Raw genomic sequence first — 12,379 nt, 5'->3', positions numbered from 1 at the left:
GAACCTTTAAAAACAAAAAGGGGCTTTATGGCGACTTAAACGTTTAATATTTTTACCATTAAGATGTTTATCTACTGCTCCCCTCCCTGCCTCTCTCCAGCACAGCACCCACAGACTAGCAGGGAGCAGAGAGACCTTGCAGTGTAATGAGCACCGATTGGGTACTTGTCAGGGAAGGGGAGTGTCGGGCTTATCCTTTATCCATTTCTCTGCCAGAGCTGTTTGAGTTTTTTTGCACACATTTAAAAAAATAATTTAGGGCCTGCAGATGACACAAAACCCCCAACATTATATATTTTCTGAAATCATAGATCCTAGAGAACAAAATAGCAGTAGTTACCATTGTTTATGTCACACAATTTTATCACAAAGGTCTAGGAAATGCAAAATTTCAGAAAAAATACACTTAAGTTAATTTTAGGGCACAAAAAGCAATAAATTATCCAATTTTTTGTAAAATTTAAAAGACGAGATTGCATCTAGTAAACAGATATCCAACATGTCAAACCTTAAATTTGCGTGCACTCTTGAAACGGTAACAAACTTTTTAGTACCCTATATTTTCTATAGGTGGCGCTTTTAAAACCACTTATAGGTCATCAGTTTACTGTTCCGGAGGAGGTCTGGGGCTAGAACCGCACTGCATTACATCCTTTCCCAGCCTCAGTGATCGGGAATATGTCAAACAGGGACCCGGAACTGATGTCACATCACTTCCGGGTCAGGACAAGAAGGGGAGGGGAGCAAATGTGTCTGCTCTCCCTCCCCTATACCACATCCTGCTGGCACCCACTGAGCCAGTCCTGGGCCTGCAGATGGGCAAGCGGAGCCCAAGACATATAGCGGGCAGGGGGGAGAGGCTGGCACTGTGGGCTGTGTGGAAGCTGCCACCCAAATGCTTCCACCTGACAGGTAAGCCCTGCTGCTTGCTAAAGGCAAAAAAAAGAAAAAAAAACTGCATGTCCCGGGCATCGGGCCATAGGAATTGCACATCCCTGCATCAGTTATAGTTTGATGTTGTACTGCACTGGTGACAGCATGTTAAAAAATGTTTAGTTTCTTAATTTTCCTAAAAACTACAAAAAAAATTACAACTACAAAAAAACTCCCCATGCCTCTTATTAAATACCTCGGACTGTCTACTTTGCAAAAAGGGGTAATTTGGAAGATATCTGTACTGTCCTCATATTTTTGGGCCTCAAGAAATTAGATTGGCCGTCAGTTCTTCAGGATTGATCAATTTTCAGATATATCCCATAGTTTATGGACTCTAACTTTCCTACTAAATAATAAATACTGATTTGGGTTATTTTCACCAAAGAAACATACCAGAATATATCTTGGCCTAAATTTATGAAGAACAACTATTCATTTGCAAAATTTTATAACAGAAACAAAGAAAAATATTTGGGGGTTTTTTTTCCTAAATTTTGGGTATTTTTTCAGAAAATAAAAACCCCAGTGGTGATTAAATACCACCAAATGAAGGCTCTAGTTGTGTGAAAAAAATGATAAAGACTTTGTTTGGATACAGCATTGCATGACTGCAAAATTGTCAAAGTGTGAGCACTGAAAGCTGAAATTGGCCTGCGCAGGAAGGGGGTAAAAGTGCCCGGTATTGCAGTGGTTAAAGAAGTATTAGGGTCTCTTCATACCAGGCTGAGGTTGGAAGCTAGCTTTTACAGCAAGGTGCACATGAAAGGGCAACGCACATATACAGAGCATATACAGGGGTCCCTAGGCGTGGCCATGGCAGCTTACACATATATTTGCAAATGTGTACAAACAAAATCCTCTGATTTTAACAAACTGTTAAGACAGGGCAATTTTGTTATTTTGTGCCTGGCAAATGTTCCGGGAAATTTTGTTTGTTTGTAATCTGCGTCATCCTTCCATGTGCACCTTGCTGTAAAGGCTAGTTAGAGGTTGGGATGGTTGCCATTTTTTTTTGTACAACTGCATAGACAAGGCAATTTACCTTAAAAGGTTAAGTTCACCTTTGAGAACATGTTCCATCTGTTTTTAGGGTGGAACATGTAACATGTTACCAATGCTGCAGCCTGATCCCCGCACTCCATGTGACAGCAGTACAGGGAGAAGTACCCCGTACAAGCTGTCACTTTTTGACTAGAGCATGGCTGTGTTCCGTCCACACGGCTACACCATTCATCCATGTTCTGTGAATGAATGGACTACAAGTCCTCACACCCTTAGCTGTTGTCAGCACGTAGTTCCAAATTAACCCTTTCACGGGGATTGTACGCAAATATGCAGCCCCACTGGACTGGGCTTATTTCCATGGTGCCGTGAATTTACTGGAGTCTAACTGAAAGCCTTCAGCCCCGTTTTAAAGATCAGGGCTCCCGATTCTGTGTCGCTTGATCGCTGTGATAGCCTCTGATTGGCTATCACAGTGATCGATCACTGTGAAGCCCACCCCCTTTGTTTTCTCTCTCTGAATGGAAGAGAGAGATACACTATCTCTGTCCATTCAGAGAAAAGAAAAACAAAAAAAAGTGTGTGTAAAATAAAATAAAAATAAACAAATTTTTTTTTTAAATACCTAGATCTAGGTTTTATCTAGGTCAGTGCCAGGGTTAGTGTTTGGGTAAAGGTCAGGATTTTTGGGAGGAGGGGAAAATCAGCTCGCTTCCTTTTCCATATACCAACTTACAATTTTTCACTGACTTCTCCCAAAATACAATGCAACTACGGAAGAAGTTAAAGGACAAGCTCACCTTTGGAACATGTTCCACCAGTTTTTAGGGTAGAACATGTAACATGTTCCCATAGCTGCAGCCGTGCCCGGAACCCCCCTCCCTCTGACAGATAGTAAGGGGAGAAGTTTCTCCATAGTATCTGTTAGATTTGAAAACAGCGTGGGGACACACATACAATTTCAACTAGGGATGCACGGAAATTCTGGAGGCTGAAATGTTTCAGCAGAAAACACCCCTTTCGGCTGTCGGCCGAAATGAAAAAAAAAAGCACCGATACAGGAGCCAAAAACCCTGCCCTTCAAAGCCGCTTGCCCTTGGTAGTTCAGTCTTACCTGAGAAACTATCAATCCTGGCGCTGGGCATAGAGATGAGTGAAGGAAAGATGGCCGCCACACATCTCTATGCCCTTGGAGGACCGGAGCGATGTGACTTCCGGTTCCGGACATTTTTTTTTTTTTTTAAAGCACTAGACCAATGCTTTTTTGTTTCCCCAGCTAACGCTTTACATTGCAGAGGAGAGATGTGGGGTCTCTCCAAGGGCATATCTCTCCATAAAGAGGACCGGTCACTAATTATTTCTATCACAAGGGATGCATGCATTTCTTGGGATAATAAAAGTGATTACAAATTTTTTTTTTAAAGGAACAGTGCAAAAAAAAAAAAATTAATTTTTTTTTTAAAGCTTAAAGTGCCCCCCTCCCCCCGTGCTCGCACATAGTGGTGAACGCATATGTAGGCCATGCCCACATATGTAAATGGTGTTCACACCACACGTGAGGTATCGCTATGAATGTCAGAGCAAGAGCAATAAGTCTCGCACTAGACCTCCTCTGTAACTTTACACTGCTAGTGTCATATACCTGATGGGAGACTGAAATGACGAGGCCGGGGGAACAAGAACGCCAGTAGTTGTTGTTTGCAGCTCTTGTAGATGACCTTGGAAGGATGATGATTCTCTGATTTTTGGCACAGTAGTAGTAGACAGAGCAGGTTTTGTAGATTGCCAGAGCAGGGCAGATAGTGAGGACAAGAGACAGGAGCAGTGTCATGGAATAGCCAGTGTCATCAACAGTCGGGCAGCACGGTACAGAATCAGAAGGAAAACCAAGGTCAGGAGCAGAGCCGAAGTCAGGAACCAGTATCATTCAGGAAAGCAAGCAGAGTCAGGAGAGGAACAAGCCGGGTCAGCAACAAAGGAATCATACAGGAACAAGCAGGACACAGGGGAGCTGAAGACCAGTCAGCACTGGCACTCCTTAAATAGCCCCTCTGGCGCCAATCTTCGCCGCGCATGCGCACAACCGGCAATTCTTCTGCGGGATCTACTATGCGCAAGAAAGTTCCCGATCGAGATTCTTCTTGCCGGAAATCCCTTACAGCTAACCTGTAGAAATTTTTAAAGCATCACCCATGGAGATTTTTTAAGTATCCCAGTTTCATGCCATTACACAAGCATGCACAATTTTAAAGCATGACATGTTGGATATCTATTTACTCGCCATAACATCCTCTTACATATTTTACAAACCAATTGGGGTATATATTGTTTTTTTTTTTTTTTTTTTTTAATCAAAGTGTATTTTTTTCCAAAAAAATATATATTCATTTTTAAAAACTGCACATTTTGGTTTTCGGCCAAGTGCATTTTGAATTTTCGTTTTCGGTACCAGAATTTTCATTTCGGTGCACCACTAATTTCAACATTAGAGGATGGCCTACAACTTCTGAGATTATGGGGCATTGTACCTGAAAATTCCTTCTCGCCCAGGAATAACACATCCTGAATTACTTTCAGCTAGAATGTTCTATTGTTCTGCTATTCTCCTAGTTTTCTGTCTGCAAAAACCTCTAGCTCGTGGACCCCCGTACCACTGGCGCAGTTTTTTTTTTTCTTTTCACTGCACACAGATCATGGATCCACCTTTTTAACATTATGTCTACAAGTTTTATGATTTAATTCCTTCTATTTCTCCCTTTTTCCTTTGATTCAGAGAAACCACTGTAAGATAGGAAAAGTCAAGCAACATCTGCCTATCCCAAGCATCTACTTCAATACCATACCACAGCACGTGTATCTCTTCCACGCCTTGGGACACAAGTACTTCTGTCACTGTCCACAGCTTATGCAAATTCTATTACCATGTTGATTAAATTACTATCTAAAAAGGACATAGAAGGGAGTGGATGGAGACACTCAGTTGTCAGGCCCTGTTCACATCTACATGTAGCAAAAACGCCCACATTTGAGTGTTTTCACTCGTCACGCATAGGATAGTACATTCACTTGAATGGGCTGCCCTACATGCAACAATCACCCCAGAACTTTTTTTGGACCGGAGCACGGCGTGTTACCACAGTTTTTAGTGCGTTTGTCGCACTTGGGGTGACATGTAACATGTAATGGCAACACAAACATGATGCACATTTGCAGCATATTTCTGACTTTCTGTGCAGACTTAATGTGCAGTTTGCCAAGCATTCAGAAACACACAGATGTGAATGGAGCATCATTGTTCTACTGCAAACAAACCAATTTCACTTTCAGACTCCATTCACACCTAGAGTAGTCGAAGGGCATGTTTTTGGCTCATTTTTCCACTTACAAATATAGGGCAGCCTGTTGATTTCAATGGGCTGCGCTACACATGGAAAGGTAGGTCATGGGACATTTTGGCATGGTGCGAGTTTCACGTTTTTACTGTGCTGGATTTATCACCCATTTTTTCATGTGGCAAAATGTGTTTGCTTCTGTGTTTGGTGTGCCATTAACTAGGTAATTTTAGGTGTATAAATGTGCCATACATTATATAATCTGACTGCACATTCTATGTATGATCTCCTTTAGATTTACCAAAACTATATAATAGCAGGATATGCCATCTATTCAATCGCTCTATATCCAACTAAGCAGAGCCTTGTACTACATCAGGGGTGTCCCTTGGACTGCATGCGGCCCCAGGGAGTTTAGCATGTGGCCTGAACCTGTCTGAAGGGGCGCTGGAGTAGCCAGGCAAATGCACATGTGGAGAGATGCTGGGGATGTTATGAAAAAAAAAATTGTTGATGGGTGAAGGGAGTGTGATTTAATGGGGTCAATGCAGGATGAGTATGCTAATGAGGTCCATCCTGTGTCTCACTGGCTTTTCTGTCTTAAATCTACATGCTAGCAAGTAGAGTCTCCAGACAGCAGAGGCTGTCAAGAACACTGTTGGATCGGAGGGGGGTCAGGTGAGGATTGGGGGCTGAGGGGGCCACTCCACACAGGTTTTTTACTTTCATGCATAGAATCTGTGGCGAACTGAGCCGGGCGTGGGAGTACCTGTCAAAACCAGGTACTCGCTCCCCCCCCAAAATGTGACAAATATGGCAGTGGAGGGGGGGGTGAGGCAAATAAGTGGAGCTTTTGCTTTTTATTGGAACTCCACTTTAAGGTAAAAAAAAAAAAAAAACACCTTCTGCCTTATGATGGCTTTAAATCACTCATATATTCACACGTTCTCAGGCACTTACTGACATGTATGGGCGGTGTACTGAGCGTACGTGTGCCGCACTGTGTATACTGACATGTATGAACAATGTATTGAGCTGCATGTGTACTGCACAGTGTAAACGGACATTTAAAAATGCATTCTGTATGCAGGTCAATTAATCGATAATGAAAGTGGCTGTCAACTTTCATTAATCGATTATAATCAATTAGGTTGATTAATTGTTTCAGCCTTAGAAGAGACTCTTAAGATATGTAGTGATTACAATGTACAAATCTAGTGCTTAACCACTTCAAGTCCGGACACTTTTACCCCCTTCCTGTCCAGGCCAATTTTCAGCTTTCAGTGCTACCACACTTTGAATGACAATTGCGTGATCATGCAACACTGTACCCATATGAATTTTTTTTTAGCATTTTCTTGAGACAGATAAAACTTTATTTTGGTGGTATTTATTCACCACTGGGATTTTAATTTTTTTTGCTATATAAATGAAAAAGTCCAAAAATTAAAAAAAAAAAAAAAAGTTTTTCTTATAACATTTTGCAAATAAATAATCTTTCTTCATAAATCTTGGCCAAAATGTATTCAGTTGTTATCTTTTTAGTAAAACAAAAAAAAAAAAAAAAATAACCCAAATTAGTCTATAACCAAACATTATAATTTTTAAAAAATTGTGATTACATTTTTATACTATTTATGGTTTTTTTTTTGTTTTTTTTTAACATACTGTCACCCTAGCAGTACAGTGTCACCATACTGATGATACCATAGTGATGATGAAGATTTTTTTTTTTTTTACTCGGATTGCTTTTACACCCATAAAGGCTGTAAAAGCAATCATTTCTCCTTCTCTCTGGCTGCATTCTTTCAGCCACTGAGAAATACTGTGTGAGTTGTGATTGGTCACAGCTTGTCAGATGATACAAGGCTGTTGTGAATAGCCTTGTACCATGTGATCTCCGATCATTCACAGATTTCACACATAGTAAGCAATGATATCAGAAGTGACATCTTACTTACTACTATTCATGTAATCACTGATCGGTGTTCTGCTGTGTCCCGCCCCTGCACTGCTCCCATCTGGCCGTTTATGTACATGGGCTGAACGGGAAGTAGTTAAACAACGAATCTGCATAATCAATTATCATCAATTATAAAAAAAAGTTGTCAACTATTTTCATTATTGATTAGATGGTCAGCAGATTAGTTGTCCTGCATTATTTGTTTAAAAGTCAGTACACGCAGTTCAGCACACAAAGCTCAGTACACCATACATGTCAGTAAGTGCCTGAGAATGTGTGAGGAGCAATACCTCATGGGAAATGTAGTCCTGGGCAAGAGAAGGAAGTGAAGCAAGGGCTCTGTGCAGGTAAGATCAGCATTTGAATCCAGAGAAGCTGGAGGCTGATAGACTGGAGGTAAATTAAGGCAGTACAATTACATTTAAAAGTTTACTAGCATTGTACGTTATATTTAAAAATTATTATATCCATGAAATAAAAAAGTGCAACTTTAACCATTTGCTGCTCGCCCTATGGCCGAATGGCGGCCAGCAAATGTCATCAGCGTTCCGGCACTGTGCTACTTTAACTGGCAATTGCTCAGTCATTCAACACTGAACCCAAATGAAATGGGGGGTTTTTCACACAGAGTTTTCTTTTGGTGATAGTTATTCAACACTGGGTTTTTTTATTCATTTTTTGCTATATAAACAAAAAGTACCAAAAATGTTGGGGGGAAAAAAAAAAAAAAAAAAAAACACTTTTTTTTTTGTTTCTACAAAAAAAATATTTAATAAATTTAGGCTAAAATGTATTCTGCCACATTTCTTTAGTAAACATAACCCAAATCGGTGTATATTAAATTAGTTTGTGTGAAAATTATAGAGTCTAAGAACTATGATTTATATATTTTAAAATTGATCAACCCCAATGTACTGACATGCTATCTCATTTCTTGAGACCCTAAATTGCCAGGATAGTGCAAATCCCCCTCTAAAATGACCACTTTTTGGAAAGTAAACAGTCCAAAGTATTTAGTAAGAGGCAAGGCAAGTTTTTTGAAGTTGGAATTTTTTGTCACAATTTTTTTTAAAAAATAAATGAAGAAATTAAAATCCCCCCCCCCCCCCCCCACAATTTTTTTTCTTTTACATGCTGTCACCAGTGCAATACAGTGGCATCGTGGTATTCGTGTGGCAGTGATCAGTATGTGTAGATTTTATTAAAGCATTTTTTTTTCTTTGAACATACTTTCATCAGAGTAGTTCAGTGTCACTATAACTACTCTGAGGGGAAAGGGGAGTGATCAGGGATTTTTTTTTTTTTAACACTGTCATTTCTTACAACAGTGAAGATCACTGTTATAAGCAATAGTTTTAGCTGTCATGAATGGCTTTCCATTCATGACAGCTTAGTTACTGCTGACAATGGCTGCAGTATGGGCTAGTACGTCGACTAGCCTAGCTGTAAATTTACTGTGGGTGAGTGGCAAGTGGTTAAAATACCCTGTATATATTACTTCTGGGTATATTTCTTATCGCTACAAGTTATATTACTTTCACTGTTTCACAGTATAAGTTAACGCCTTATAGTAGTGATTATCTGCAGCTGATATGCAGATATTTGTTTTCTTACTATAAAAAGGGCTAATTTTTGTTTTTTAACCCCATCATGACAGGTGACACAAAAAAGCATGCTGCCGCAACTTAATGTCCTAATGACAGCAGGCGCAGGTAGCTTTTATCAAGCTACCCGTCTATGAAAAGGGACTCTGTCATGCATAATATTATATCACAGTCCTGTCTGGAAATCTGCAAAACAGTGTTTTAGGCATTTTTCATTTTCATTTGTTCAATAAAAATTTTGATCTCTGAGTCTGAGATGTACCAGATTCAACCTCTTCTGATATTCTGAAAGTGAATTACCTGTTTGGTCCCTAACCATATAGTTGTTTATTTATATTTACCACTGCATATAAATATTCAAGAATACATTTTATTTAAATTGTACATATTAAGTAATTTGCACATCACACTTTTTTTTAGTAGCTGTGGGGGTTTTTTTGTTCTTCTTGTTTTGCTACAGCTGTGTAATGTTAAAGTTTTTATTCTGCAGTTTGTTCATTAAATTATTAAAAGAAAAAAATGGCATATTAAGGTTTTTATCCGATCAAAACAATAAATCGGCCCATTAATCGATTATAAAAATAGTTGCAGCCCTGTACAAATATACCAAAGGCGACTGCAGTAACCATTTACTTAAACACTTACTCTAAGGTCCCTGAAGAAGGCACACAGCCAAAATTTGAGATTGGACATTTTTATTTTAATAAAATAGCACACATCATACTTACCTGCTCCGTGCAATGGTTTTGAACAGAGAAGAACAAATCCTCCTCTTTGGGTACTCAGCCGGCGCTACAGGCTCCCCAGTCACTTTCTATGGGGGCACCCATGCAGGCCCACTCCTGAGCCGCCGTGTCTGCATCTACTGACAGCAGGGTTCAGCCCCGCCTTCTTGTCACAGGATCTGACTGACAGTAGCCAAAGGCTCCCGCTGCTATCAATTTGCACTGTGTGGAGGGAGAGAGCAGTTGCAGAGCAGCACTGGATTGAGTATGGGCTCAGGTAAGTTTAAAGGAGGGTGAGGGGGGATTCTGTGACAAAGTTTTTCTATCTTGATGCATAGAATTCATTAAAGTAAAAAAAAAAAAAAAAAAAACCCTTTACGCTTTCGAACCACTTTAATCCTAAATTGAGTAAGGGGTTATTTGCTGTTGGTGCAGTTAAAATGTGAAACTCTCTTCCCCAGATAGTGGTACAAGCAAAGGCATTTATTTTATTTCCCCACTGGCTTATTTTTACTTACACTAACCAGCAATAATGGGTATCATGTTGCCAATACCCACACTCTGTATGCTGTGCTATACATTACATACTGTAGTCTTAACTCCTGCACTGTATACATTACATAGTTCTGACCATAGTATTAATTATCTCAGCAATTGTTTTGTTGCTGGTTGTCAAGTAGTCCAACTATTTTAAAAAATGTTTTTGTTTTTTTTAAGATGGGCTCAGAGTGTTAGAGCTGTATGACTTGCAAAAAAAACATGCTTTGGGAGATGTTTGTCCTGACCTCTATGCATTTCAACATTCAACACTTTTCACACTTCAGTGTACTCCCAGGTCCTATTTTGTCTAAAACGCAGTAAAGCATAAGGGGATAGTTTGTAGTAAAAAACCATATGCCATGAAGCGACTTTATTAGCCACACCCCTACTCGTTTGGCAGACAATGCATTCTTCTTATTGAAGTCCTCAAGGTGTTTTATCTTCAAATGTAACTACACAAAAAGTTAGTGAAGTTTGTGATATCACAAGTAACTCTGGGGGGGAAAAAAAAAAACTTCCCAAAGTTCCCTGCGCTCTTAAAACCACCCTAACCCCTCAACCAGCACTGCTCACTAGTATTGTGGGAACAGTACCCCCTATTTTAAGAAGAACAAAAATCACAGAGGGCTGCATGCTTTCCATCTCCTTACCACGGGCCCATCAGCCTGTATTTCTTTGGTGCTAGGCTGGTAATGTCTTGCTGGGTGGGTTTAAAAATCATATAGTTGGCAACCTAAAGAATGTGCTAGACGTTTTACAGCTAGATAAATGTTTTTTTTACTTTGTGCAAAATCGGCAGTAAAGAAAAGCATCATAATGGGATTATGTCGTTGTTAGACACAGCTCACAACTTTACAAACCACAACAGCTGTAAGAAATCAGCATGTGATTCAACTTACGAAACGTTAGCTTTGGAAATATTTGCCTATGAAGATACTATGGCTCCCCAACTCCCAGCATTCCCTAGCATATTATAAAAATACAAATATATATTTATACACACAATCGACATACTAAACCTCGTACTTGCACAGTATTTCAAAGCCGCTTCCCTTCCCCATCGATAATACTACCTGGTAAAAGTTGCATACTAGATGACTTACTGGGCTTTACGAGGCTAGAAAACGTACCTCACTCCCTGCTTGCGGCGCGTCCCAGACAGGCCGATCGGGGCCTTCTCACAGCGTGTACGTACTCTGTTTCACCCGTTATATGTGCACTTCCTTCCACCTCGCGTTGTCCAATCTATTGTAAACAAGTATATTCGCTTCTTGCTGTAACAGGTCACTGACTTCCCACTGTTCCGTTTCTTGATACGTCCGAACTACCACATAAGCGAAAGCCCTCCCTTCTCTTCCCACATTGACTAGAGACGGTGACATCATTCTACACACGGAGTGTCGCCATGCAAGGAGACTGGTGCCATTTTTCTGGTAGGAACAGTATACGTTGTTCATATTTTTAAGCTAACGTTTAAAGAAGAGGGTATTTACTGAACAAGCGTTAAGTGTTGTCTGCCCACAGCCTTTAGTAGTGCGTCATTTTACCGTTTGTAATAACAGTATAAATGCTTTTTTAAATCGTTTTCCTACCAGTCACATGACTTTAGGTCCTGGACGTATACTGCAGCTGGAGGGAGGAAACTCCAACAATGTCCAATACATTGGCACTGGTTAGGTGGTGTCACTACTGTGGGAATTCTGGGACTTGTAGTTCTTCAACAGTTGGAGAGCAATAGTTTGGAGACCCCTGCCCTAGAGAATAAAATGGTGGTCATTGCAATTTTTAACGTCACACTGTAATTGCATAGCGGGTTTTCAAATTCAATATGCACGAATGCACTATGGTGACACTGTACTGCTAGGGTGACAGTATGTTTAAAACAAAAAACTCACAAATAATAATATAAAAAAAGTAAAAAAATTTAGAAAGATTATAATTTTTGGTTATAAACTAATTTGGGTTATTTTTTTTTACTAAAAAGATAACCGAATGAATTTTGGCCAAGATTTATGAAGAAAGATTATTTATTTGCAAAATGTTGTAAGAAAAACACTTATTTTCAAAAGTTTTGGACTTTCATTTATATAGCAAAAATATAAAAATCCCAGTGCTGAATAAATACCACCAAAATAAAGTTTTATCTGTCTCAAAAAAATGCTAAAAATTCATATGGCTACAGTGTTGCATGATCACGCAATTGTCATTTAAAGTGTGATAGCACTGAAAGCTGAAAATTGGCCTGGACAGGAAGGGGGTAAAAGTGTCCGGACTTGA

General features: G+C 39.7%; 1 protein-coding gene across 1 annotated transcript in view; it reads right to left on the bottom strand.

The window, feature by feature from the left end:
* The window catches only part of FBXO30 (F-box protein 30), a 120,172-nt gene extending 108,596 nt beyond the window's left edge, over positions 1-11,576 (bottom strand). The window contains exon 1 of the mRNA XM_089655589.1: positions 11,233-11,576. The gene's annotated coding sequence lies outside the window, so the exon portion shown is untranslated. The remainder of the gene's footprint in view (positions 1-11,232) is intronic.
* Positions 11,577-12,379: the final 803 nt, after the last annotated feature.

Source organism: Staurois parvus, unplaced genomic scaffold (assembly GCF_062004578.1).
Source record: "Staurois parvus isolate SC_StPar_1 unplaced genomic scaffold, SC_StPar_1.0 ptg000852l, whole genome shotgun sequence".
Classification (NCBI taxonomy): Eukaryota; Metazoa; Chordata; class Amphibia; order Anura; family Ranidae; genus Staurois; species Staurois parvus.
The sequence above is the reverse complement of the archived record's forward strand: the minus strand, read 5'-3'. Positions and strand labels throughout refer to the sequence as shown.